Source organism: Cinclus cinclus, chromosome 2 (genome assembly GCF_963662255.1).
Source record: "Cinclus cinclus chromosome 2, bCinCin1.1, whole genome shotgun sequence".
Classification (NCBI taxonomy): domain Eukaryota; kingdom Metazoa; phylum Chordata; class Aves; order Passeriformes; family Cinclidae; genus Cinclus; species Cinclus cinclus.
The window spans coordinates 83651343-83663950 of NC_085047.1; positions in this window are offsets into that span (position 1 = coordinate 83651343).

Below are 12608 nucleotides of genomic sequence, written 5' to 3' on the forward strand. Positions count from 1 at the left end.
TCATTCTTCCTTTCTTGGAAGATGATATAATCCTCCCAACTATACACGGTCCTATCTCTGTACTTCTGTTCTTCCTGAAATGCACCATTTTCTTGACCTTGTGATCATTTGCAGAAATGCATGCAAGATATTACCTGGGTGTTTGCATAAAATAAAACAATAAACCAGTATAATTCAATTTCCTTTCCTTCCATCATCTCTCTGAAACACACCAAGAAGAAGAAAACCTCTGTTTAGTTTAAACTTGGCAGTATCTCTTGGAGAATGATTTATCTCCTGTATTCATCAAAATCATTGCTACTACTCCAGAACTGCTCCTGGTACATATCTTTTTAGAAACAGAGTATGTTGCACCCTGTGGTTCCTTTGGATATGATTTTGGTTTTCTGTTGTCACTGATCAGGGGATATCTCTTTATTCTCTCCCACAGAGGGAAAACTGAATGCTTCACCGTGCAGTTGAAGTTTATGAATGGAAATGGGAAGTAGAGGCAGGAGCACAGAAGAATCTCTCAGATGAAAAGATTGCATGACTGTTGAATAGACATTACAATGTTGGTTTTAGGCTTTAAATAGCCTCTCCCCACAAAGCAAAATTAATTCCTGAAGTGGGTAGGAATAGAGGAATGAAACTGAAATATATTGGTTTATTTTCCATGGTAAGAAACAGCTCCACAAATAATTCCACTTCCTTTCATTAGCTCTTCACTTTCTTGTTTGGTTGTTCTGCATGTCAGTGAAGTTTGTGCGTGTGACAGATCATCTGCCTTGGAAGCAACACATAATATTAGAAGTGATACATAGGATGATGTAGGGCAACTTCAATTACCTAGAATTAATAATCACTTCCTGGGCCTGGTTCTCTACAGGTCTAGCCATTGCATTATGCTTAAAGCAATCAAATATGACAAGATAAATATCCAGTTGCACTCTCTCTAGCACAGCCTTGTGGCAGAGAATTAGCCTTGAGGCACTGTGTAGGATGCAAAGCAGATGACTTTCTATTAATTTGTCTCTGTGCCTGTACCCACTGCCGTCTATCTCATACTAAACCAAAATGGCAATATTTCTTCCTTTTCTTTCACTGAGGCCAAATTTGTATCTCTTGTGGTATTGGTAATGAACTGTCTGGTCAAACTATAGTGTGCTGTAGCCTATAAAATATGAAAATTAGATTTAATTGCCAAGACACATTGTACTATACTTGTTAGCATGATGTGTTTTTAAAAATGTTTTAGTACTGTGCTGTCAGATGCATTGCTGGTTATTTCAGTTTTTATAAATGCATCTATGAAATGTTTTCACATAATGGCAGATTTCAAGAACTATCACTTAAAATAGATCAAAATGTAAAATACTCAGATTTTTTCCTACTTTTTCTTCCCCCATTGTCTGTTTAGGAGGAAAATATTTTAATTGGATTCAAATTAATGCTTGAAAATTAAGTATTTCCTCCATAGTATTGCATGTTACAGATTGATACCAATCATGAAAGCATCTCATGCTTTTATGTACACTTTTTATATCCAAAAATTTTCTTAGTAATTTATGGAGTGAAACGCAAGAGCTGTTGGTCTTTCTGAAGAACAAGGAGCAGCAGATTAATGACATTAATCTTCTTCAGCAGGATATTTCTCTTGCAGGTTCCACAAGATTCATTTCAAGTGCAACTGTTGATACCATAGAGGGTGTGTTTGAGTTTTTTAGAGAGGTAAAACTGTATAATTAAAATTGAAGAATTAAAGTTCTGAAGAAGACGAGACCTTTTAAGCAACCCTTTTAAGATCCCCTCTGTATGTTCAGCCTGCCCTGCCCACTAAAAGTTTCACCTAATCCAAAAATACCGGAGATAGTTTGGTAGGTCTGGCATAAGTATAAATGAATGGCATCAGTTCCATGTTTCAGCAGCAATGTCTGTAACCCAGCCTTGCTTCCCAAGACACTCTTCAGGGATGTCAGGGGAATCAGTGGCAGAATGCTCTGCTGAGTTTGCACTGTTTGCTCCTGGCAACCTTCTCTCATTTCCCAGGGCCTGATTGTGAAATCTGAAAAGCTAAACAAAGGAAGGATGCCCAAGCCAGGTTACATTTGATTTGCACATAGCACTGCTCTTTTCATGCAGACAGGAACTGTCAACAAGTTCCAGAATGTGTTGCCAGGGCTCATTAATTATACCTTTAAAAAATGTCTTCTTGTGATTTCTATTACCAGATACTGAGTTACACTAAGATGCAGATTAAGACAGTTGAAATAATCATTAGGTAGCCTAAAGGTAGCCTGAATCAGTGACAAAGTTTTATTAAAGTTTGTTTCTAGCCCATATATATATATACACACATATATATGTATATATATATGTATATGTATATATATATACACATATATATGTGTGTGTGTGTGTATGTACACATACTTTTGTATCCATCACTATGCATCAATCTATTTAGACAAACATTTGTATGTGTGTATATATATATAAACTGATTTTCTCCAAAGGTAATTTTTCAACTGAGAGAGACACTCAAGTTTGTGTAGGAAAAGTCCTCAGGTGTCTGGTGATTCTGTGCTGCAGCATGACAAGTCACACCAAGGTTAATTTGTAAATATTCACCTCCCTTCCCTCCCCAGGTATACCATCAGGTAAAGAGACAACTTAGATATGAAAAAAAAAAAAAGACTGGGTAGTCAGAATAAAATTCTGAAACTGAGGTAGGTGCTACATATTGGTTAATATTGGACAGGAAATTACTTCCAGCCAGACACTGAAAGCTCCCCAAAAGATGAGGTGGTTGAACTTGCCATAAATGAGCAGATATTCAGGTACTGTTGCCTGTTGTGTCATCTGGAAGCAGCAGAAAATGTAAAACTAAGGAGATATAAGGCTGGTTTAGTGACATCAGCCTCAGGTGCAGTGTAGTTTCTTTTGAGCTGCACCACAAAAAAATCTGACCCATATCTGTATAGAATTTACTTATTCTGTCCATGTCTAGACACTCACATAAATCCTGGGAGTTTCAAGTATTCTGGCTGCAAAACCCACAACATCAATGTAGATGGACTATTTTTCCTAATAGTGCAGTCACTGGATGGAATAAGTATTTTTTTCATTATTTCTATTTAACATGCACTTCTCTAGTGTGTTGGCAGTAATATTATAGGCATGATGGGAAGAGAAGACAGAGGGAAAAGGGGGGTTGCCAGATATATTTCATATTTTTGGGCACTAGTTATCTCAATAAAATGCCAGTCCTGTATACGGATAAGTTTTCTGCAAGTGGGGAGAGAATAAAAAGATTTTATCGAGTAAGTTTAAGTATAAGAGAAATTATTTATTCTAATTTAACAGTGGCTTTTCATCTATTTACACTACAGTTCCACATGCAGTAACCACATGCAACAAGCTTTGCACCAAAGGAAAAGTTATTTAGGTTAGTGCAAAGGGATCTAATTATGAACCATAAGGTATGATTTAGAAAGGGAAAATGTCACATCTGCAAGATCTTTTGACATATAAAAAGGAAAGGGCATCATAACAGCCAGATGGTTTTATTTGAAAGACTTTGTGGGAAATAAATCTGTCTGAGCAAAGGTGCAAAGCCTGAAAACTTGTTGTCTTTAGCTTCAATTGCCTACTTGACCCTTTGCTGGTAAACAGAGGTAGTAGGATACATGGGTATGTCCACTAGATTTCAGTGATATTTCTCTGGCTTCACAAGCCTGCTAGTATTCCAGATCACTTATTACCTCTTTTAAAAAGCCTTTGCTTAATGAGCTGAGGGATGGCATTTTTTTAATGTTTCTTTCCTTCTGTTCTTGCACCTGGATTAGGGCAATTCCAAGCACAAATAAAGGCTGTGCAGAGAATTGGCTGAGAACACTCTTGAGGAGAACTTGGGGGTGCTAGTGGATGAGAGCTTGGACACAACCTGGCAATGTGAGTTTGCAGCCCAGAAAGCCAAACAGGTCCTGGGCTGCATGCAAAGCAATGTGGGCAGCAGGGTGAGGGAGGGGATTCTGCCCCTCTACTCCACTCCCATGAGAACCCACACAGAATATTGCATCCAGCTCTGGAGCCCTCAGCACAGGAAAGACATGGATCCCTAGAATGGGTCCACAGGTGGGTCGTGAAGATGATCAGAATGCTGTAGCACCTCTCCTATGAAACAGGCTGAAAGAGTATAAGTTTCTGAAGCAGAAAAGGCTCTGGGGAGACCTTATAACACCATCTAAAGGGGGGCAATATGAGGGGTGGAGAGGGGCTTTGTACAATGGCATTCAGTGATAGTCCATGAGGGAATGGCTTTAAACTGAAAGAGCATAGGTTTAAATTAGGTATGAAGAAGAAATTCTCTATAAGGGTGATGAGGCACTGAAACGGGTTCCCCAGAAGTTGTGGATGCCCAGTTCCTTGGAATGTTCAAGGCCAGGTGGGATGGGTCTTTGAAGATCCTGGCCTAGTGGAAGGTGTCAATGCCTGTAGCAGCAGATTGGAACTAAATGGTTTTTAAGGTCCAAACCATTCTGTGTTTCCATGATGTATTTAAATATTTCACATATATATGACACAATGGCCACAATAATTGTATATGGTGGATTATGGTATTGTAAGAGGATTTAAATTCTATGACAGTTATCTACAACTTTATCACCCTTCTCTATAGAGCTGGACTATCCCAATTTTCTTTACAAATATGGATATTGTTCCTATTGGTCCCTTTTCAGGGACCATGATTCTTCTTAACCACGTTCTTCTCAACAGAAGATCGCAGGGAAGTATAGTTTTAGGCAAATATTCGCAATTGCCCTGACTCTCAGCTCAACTCTCCTTTTTTTTCACTCAGCTTTCTTTCACTGACATTCTGGCATGGTCTTACAAAAATAGTCAGTTTATGGATATGGCACATCTGTTTGAGAATAAAGCAGCATCTTAGTAAGGATAAACTCTCAAGGCCTGCCAAGTCCAAGTTCATGACAGGTGATAGTGACTATAGAGTATGCAGAAAAATCATTTGATTGTTGAGCCATATGTCTAACAGACTGAAATTGAATTTATTTCCCTGTCAGAACTTCTCTATAAAGACTTTTTAGCTAAAATAATTAAGCATGGTTGTGGTTACATTTTAAGTGCGAAGTTTTGCTTCCTATAGGCACACCTGTGTGAAGGGAGTCAAACACCTTAGGTGAGGTTTCAAAAAGTTACTTGGGAGAAGAGAAACTGCTCAAGACTGAAGTCAGTTACAAGATTTGAGGTCTTCATTTCAGCTCTCTGCAGGAGACAAGTGATGAATCTCTTCCTCCTGAGGATCAAACAGTTGATTTTCTTGTTAAGATCCTTTCAGTGGGAGGATCACAGGACCTTCATGATTTATTTGGCTTCTTCAGGTGAGGTAGGAACCCTAAACTCATTTCCCGTTTCAGCCCAGAGGGAAACAACCAAAATTTTCAGGGCACATTTTTACTACATAGTCAGAATAGGATGTTCTTAACACAGAAGCCACTGTTCACTCTTACAAACCAGTGTTTGATTTATAGCAAATTCTACTTTTCAGTCCAGGCTCTGGGCACCAGAAATGTGGTAGTGTTTATTAAATGATGAATTTAAAAGATAAAGGAAAATTGGGTGAGCACCTCAACTGCCTAGTGTGCAAAATTTGCTGTGATGTCTGTTGTTCAGCCAGCAGTTACCTCGGGGCATGAATCTAGTGAGGGATATTCAAAACCTGCATGGTGATGAGTCTAAGTCCATGTGAAGTTACTTGGGGGTTTTTTATTTGTATACAATGTTTTTCAATTCTTTTCACATTGGCTTAAACTCTTTCAGGTATTTTATTTCAGATAAAAGTCCAGGTGTCCTGCTGGGCTAAGGGATGTCAAAACCACATCTGCTGATCTGTAAGTGAAGCACTTCCTATGGGCCCTTTCCCATGTGAAAGACCAAAGCCAAGCAGCCAGCTCCAGCCTGGCTGACCTAATTGATTTTGTCTGTGGTCATGAGAAGCCTAGCCCCATGTCTTCTCCGGCCAGAATCAGGCAGAAGTGACTACCTCAGGTTAAGATGTTATCATCTGCATTAATCTGTTTGATGTCTGGGCTGGAACTTAAATACCACAAGCAGAAGAAGGAAAAGTTAGTATTTGTTTACACCTCTGCTGGTCTCATGCACAGCCCAATTTGTTTAACTGTGGGAGCTGGAGCACATGCCACACTTCAGTCTGCTGCAGCCAACACTTGTAATTGCTCTGAATTATATATTGAGCAATTGAAGTCAATGCTTCTGCATATGACTTTGAGTTTTACACCACTGCCAGATTCAAAATCACATACATTAAGTTGAGCACTAAACTAGATCTGAGAAACAGCAGAAAGACAAACTTACATTGTTCTTTCTCCCTCTCGCCACTTCTCTATGCAGGAAGTTGGCTGCAAATTTTTATGTTCCACCAAAGCAAGGGAAATTTCTTGTAAAGAACAGTGGTTTTTAGAAAGGTTTCTGTACACAGAGCACATTGCTGTCTTTGTTGACCTTCATCTATAATCTAAAAATCTCAAGGGTTCAAGCAGTATGCTCCAGGGTAACAAGGCTCTAAAAAGAAACTGGTGAAAAGAGGTGTATCTGATAAACTTATGATAAAACAGGAATCATAGAATCATAGGATCATAGAATATTCTGAGTTGGAAGGGACCCACAAGGATCATCAAAGTCCAACTCCTCCACAACCCTCAAGAGCCGCACCATGTGCCTGACAGCATTGTCCAAAGGCTTCCTGAACTCTGGCATGCTGTGACTGCTTCCCTGGGGAGCCTTTTCCAGTGCCTCACTGAAGAGTAATGAAATACAGGCAAAACTGTATGAAACAGGAACTGTATAAACAAAGAATGCATATATAACTATAGTATAACAGCTTATATAGATAATGGCCAAGAAAGAAGAAAAATATTAACATTCAGAACTGAAGTTTCACCTTGAAGGTCACTAACAGGACAACAGCCTAATACAGGAAAAATGGAATGTAACTTAAATTGAGTGACTAAACCTCAAGAGGGATAAGGAGTGGTAGGCATGGGTGTTGTAGCATAGACTCTAGCCCAATGAAAGAAAGGGGGACATATCTGCAAGTAAAACATTACTAAGTATTACTAATTCAGAACTGCATTAAATACAAGAAATTATTATTATTAGCACCACTATTTTTACCAGGTACTTCTAGCTTTTTTCAAGATTAATACACCTAAAACTAACATTGAGCTTTTGACTCTATATTAAGAACTCTGAGTATGTACTGGTTTTAATCATCAGACGTTCTGACTTCTGCTTCTTGGAAAGCCCCAGCTTACTTCTCACTTCTGAATCTTTTCACCTCTGATGCTTTCAAGTTTGTGTATTTCTTGTTTGTGTGAATAAAGCCATGTTGGACATATGGATTTATTATTTTCATTTTTACTATTTTTATTAAAGCTTCTATGTATATTACTACTCCAATCTATTTTGCTTCTATCTTCTACTGCATAATATATAATGTTTCCTTAGAGGAGCTCACATTAAATGATTGATCTGCTAAGGAACAAATTAATAGCTGAGCTAACAGTTTCTTTCAACATTCCAGCTAGACCTCAAAGAGGACAACCTTTTCCCAATCTCAGCCATTTGCACCAGTCAGGAAGGATTCTCACCTGAATAAACCAATGCCCCTGTTTAGCATGGGGCACTACTACCAGTGCAGAGAAGTTCTCTGATTTAACAAATTAGGGGAAAAAATGCAAATGCTATCATTAGAAAGAAGCTTTAGCATAGAAATGGATTTTATAGGAACAACAGAGGTCTAAAGATCCTGTAGGCATTGCTGGCATTACTTAATATTATGTCTTTGTTAGTTGTCTCCAAAACAGGGCGTACCTGTTTTGTACCTTTGTACCCCAAGGAGTGCAAAAGAAAATTCAGTGGAGTGCAGGAAGAATATGTTTTTGCACAACTAACAAAAAGATTAAAATGTGAGTTTTTAAAGTAGTGTTTCTTTCATCTCTATCTCATCCTTTATAAATCCTATTTCTTGTAGGTTTTATAATGTACATAATATGTTATTACAGTAGTACTTCTACATAACTTATTTATGAATAAACATACATACCTTGAGAGATTGTGTTTAAATTTCTTTTACCTGGGTTGCATGATCAAAGAAGTTTAAAGATCTGTGTCATATTGGAACCATCCTGCACTGGACATTTGTCTGATCAGCTGCAGAGCATGAGCCTTGGTGCAGATTATGACTCCTCATGTGGCTAGCCTCAAGTAGCACTATTGAAACAGGTTACCTGTATTTTCCCCTATGGAAAATTAATCTTATGGGTGAGTAACAGGGAGAGATCAGGCTGCTAATATAGAGACAACATATTGCTTCCCTCATACTCATTTCCATCTTCTTCTTGGATAGTACATAATATTTTAAGAAATTCTTTGCAGTTTTCCTTTCTTTAAAGGGAAGGTACATATACGTTGGAATTGCAGAATTGCAAACCATATATCAGTTCTGGGAAAATGCCTCTAGTGGTGACTCCAGCATTTGTGATGCAAGGCGAGTGGAACAGCCATGCAGTGCTCCATTAGTAACAAAACAGGTTTTTGATCTGGAATATTTTAGCAAATATTTTAAAACAGCTTTGTCAATGATCAAAAGAAAAAAAAAAGAAATAGGTGTAATAGTATAACAGATGTTTGTATTGGCATCCTACAGCAGAAATGCATTCAGTAAGAAGAGACAGGTAAAATTTAATGTATGTTAACAATCAGCTAAGAAAATTATTTCAAATTTATGAAGTCATTGGGAGCAAAATAACTCTTTGCACAGTTTGTTTGACTTAAAGGTAGTATTTTTGGTAGTATTTGTTCAATATTTGCAATTCAAAATATTGACTTTTTCTAGACTGGAGAAGAAGACTGTTTGGAGGCCTTAGGCAGGAAGGAGCTCATTATCTCTGTTCAGGATGAGTTAAACAAGAGTTCCAAGCTTCAGACTGAGTAAAGAGTCACATCTGGAAGATTTCTTTTTTCTTATTTAAAGATGGCATTTGAACAAATTGCCTGAAAAAAAAAATATACCCTGCATTATTTTGCCTAAGAAAATGTTAGATAAACATTTAATGTCAGAAATTGAACTTATTCTACCATAGGGAAAGGATATGAAGAAATAAGACCCCATCCAGCCCTATTTGTTTTGTGAAACTGTGGCTATTTCTTAATATTTTTAACTTATTTATAATTTCTTAACTATTTCTTAATATTGTTTTGAGTTATACAAGGCTAAATCTGGGTTTTGGTCTACCTTTGCTCTATCTGTCAGTGAAACAAATTCCAGAAGGGTAAAACTCTGCATTCCCAAAAAATGTTTTACCCGAAGTTCCATGGATTGTAAGTGGTGTGTTTTTATTTTTCTGTATTAATTGTGTAATTATGCAAAGCTCTACTGTAACAGGCCATATTTTCTTGAAAATGTCTGTATGGAATTCAGGTTTGACCATGGTTAAATAAAGTTGTGAAAGAATCCCTGTTTAAGACAACAGCTCTTTTCTGAAAACAGGTTTTCTTTGTTATATCTACTGATATAGTTATTTAGCTAACTATGTATTTTGCTTTTGCTCAATTGTGTTTTATGATGCCAAGTACTTTACATACATAAATCCATCTCAAGAAAAGGCTGAAGTTTTCAGAACTGCTTTTGTAATTTAAGAGCCTGAATCAGATTCTGCCTTCTGAAGTCACATAGGCTTCATAAAAAAATGTTTTCTTCAGTGTCTCTTTTGAAAGACCTGCTAGTGTTAAACATGGACGAGGTGCCCACAACAGCAGATGTGAATAGTTTGAGGACTGTGTGACAACAAAACCCAAAACTCAGAGAGCTGCTCAGTTTATTCTGCTTGTTTTTCTTGAGTTTGCTGCAGAGAGAGGGGTTGTTCTTGTCCTCCTGCAAGCATGTGAATTCAACAAATTGCTGAGAGGGAAAGTCAAATTGGGATAATGAGAGCAAGGGAATGTGGGTGAGATGTGGATGCTGGAGGGACAGTGGAATACAGGGAGATGATCTGTACTGGTGTTGACACACCATGGTCAGCTGGTTAACGTGGGGAAAAAAATTGACTTTTCTGTGGAAAGCCTTCACTGTCCTGGAAAGACATTTGTGACTTTAAACACTGTGAAGACATTATTGAATTAATATTCAATGCATGCAGAGATTATGGATACTCAGGTTGACAATGTACAGAGCTTCTCAATGATTTCAGAGAAGGAAATCAATTATAAGTAGGCAAAAGGCTCTTTCCGAAGACAAAGGCTAGTACAGAAGTGATTTTTTGGTAGCTGTTTTTCTTGTGAAAGAGTTAACATGAAAAAGTCTGGTTTCTGTCTTCACTGTTTTCCTCACAGGACAGTTACTTGACAATTTAGGATGAACCCCAGACCAATGGTTTTCACTGGCTTTTATATAACGTTTTTAAGAAGGATAACATATTATGTAAGGAAATTGACACCTTCTGTAAAAACTCCCATTTAAAGGACTAAAGCAGAGCCTGGAGTCTTACAGATTTTGCCTTCCACTTCTGTTTGATATGATGCCAGAGCTAGTGAGTTCACATTATAACCTATACCTCTGTGGTGAAAGGGTAAATCTTAATGAGAAATGTCCAAAATACTTCCTTTTTTGTTCAGCTGTGCTCTTTTGACCATGTGGTTGCATCTTCATGCACACATAGTAGCTGTATTCTGTTTTTTTTTTTTTCCCTCAGTTTTGTGGCCTGATTTTTATTTAGGAAATTACTGGAACCTGTAAAACCAGGTATGTTCACAAATGACAGTAGCTAAAACATGAGCAAAAAAGCACCCTTTCTGCTTCCATAAAGATGTCACAGCTGCTGTGGGGTGGGCTGCTCCACAGGAGCAAGCCAGGATCCAGGAGTGGTTGTGAGGTTGGCAGAGCCATGCTCTCCTTTGGCAGGTGAATCCATAAACACCCAGCAAGGGAGCACGGATAAGGCAGGGATGGTGATCATGGCCAGCCTAGAGCCCTGCAACCACCTGGCGAGGCCCCAGTGATGGGGCAGGTGTGAAAACCAGTGGGGCAGGAGGTGATGGCCAGCAGGTACAGGCTGGGCACAGACCATGGTGTAGCTCAGGAAAGAACCACGGCTGAGGATCTGGGCATGGATGCAGCTCCCAATAAGATGGGAGCTGTAAAACTACCCCAGTGATACTCCTGGCTTTTTGTGCCCTGACTCTATCCCAGTAGTGTGAGCCCAGGCTGCAGAACCAGGGGCAGCACCCCTGGCCTGAGAGAATGGGGGCTCAGCAGCAAAGCTGAACTGAATTTTCTTGGATCACTGAAAAATGCTGTTTTATTACCTGAAGATTTTTCTTGGAAGCATATTGCATTATCAACAAAGTCTCGGGGTTTCAAACAGGGGTCTTTGTGTCCTAGAACGTGAGGCCAGCAGCGTGAAAAAGCTTCAGGGTCCAGTGGGGACCAGTGGGGCCATGGCCTGAGGAGCCTGTACTAGGGGTGGAGGCTTCAAGGTGTTTGTGAGCAGTTAAGGGGCATTCTCAGTAAAGTCCTTGAGGCTTTGAAACTTGGGATCCTTGTTCTTTTGAGAAAAGAAGGGAAAAAGGAATATAGTGTGTATAGTTTTGTTCTGACTCAGACCAAACCGAAATTTTAAGAGCACCTGAACTTCCCAGAAACCTCAGAACACTTTCTGGTCATTTCTGTAAGAAGGCTTGCTCTGCCACTCATTTTGTTCTTTTGAACAAAAAGAACTGATTTCTGCACAAGTCCTTTTCAGGGACTTCAGCACATTGTTCTCTTGTGGTTGTAACTGAACTTTACAGCACAGAATATATATATAATAATAAAAAAGTATAATTTCACAGTAGAGAAAAACAGGACTCTAAAGCTATAATGAGGCAGAAAAATTTGGAACAGGTAAAAGCCCTGAATGCTGAGATCAACCTTATTTACATTTACTTCACACAGCCACAAAGATAATGAAATTTTTATTGTGGTATGGACTAACTGGTAACAGGAAGGAATAAAAGCAGACAGTTTTAAAATATCTCTCTTCAGACAGTAATGTAAGTTGATAATAGTGTGGTTTAATGATGTTTCAATACAAAGTTTCAATGTGCTACCTGATACTCCTGTGTGAAAAAATATTGCTATGGATATAAGTCATGAGCATGCAAATGAGTTTCATATACTTGCTTTAGATATTAAAGTCTCTTTCCAGGCAGTGATGTAGCTTAATGTGACACTCAGGTAAAAGATCTAATATGATCTAACATGAACAATGTTTCTCATCAGAGAAGCTTTTTGATTTTTTTATATATTTATCCTTATTTCACCATACACAAGCAAGTGTAGGGGTGCTATTTGGACAATTTTTTTTTTTTGTGGAGAAGCAGCTTCATTGCCAAAAGCACATCGATGTAAAACTCTTAATGGGTTCCAGGAACTGGTGTGTAGAGTCTGTCTGACCCCTCCTAAGTGGCTTTTACTTCAGGCAGTTTGCCTTAGAGATGAGGTTCTAGCCTCAGCTGGACATGACAAAGTAAAAATTAGCATCATCTTG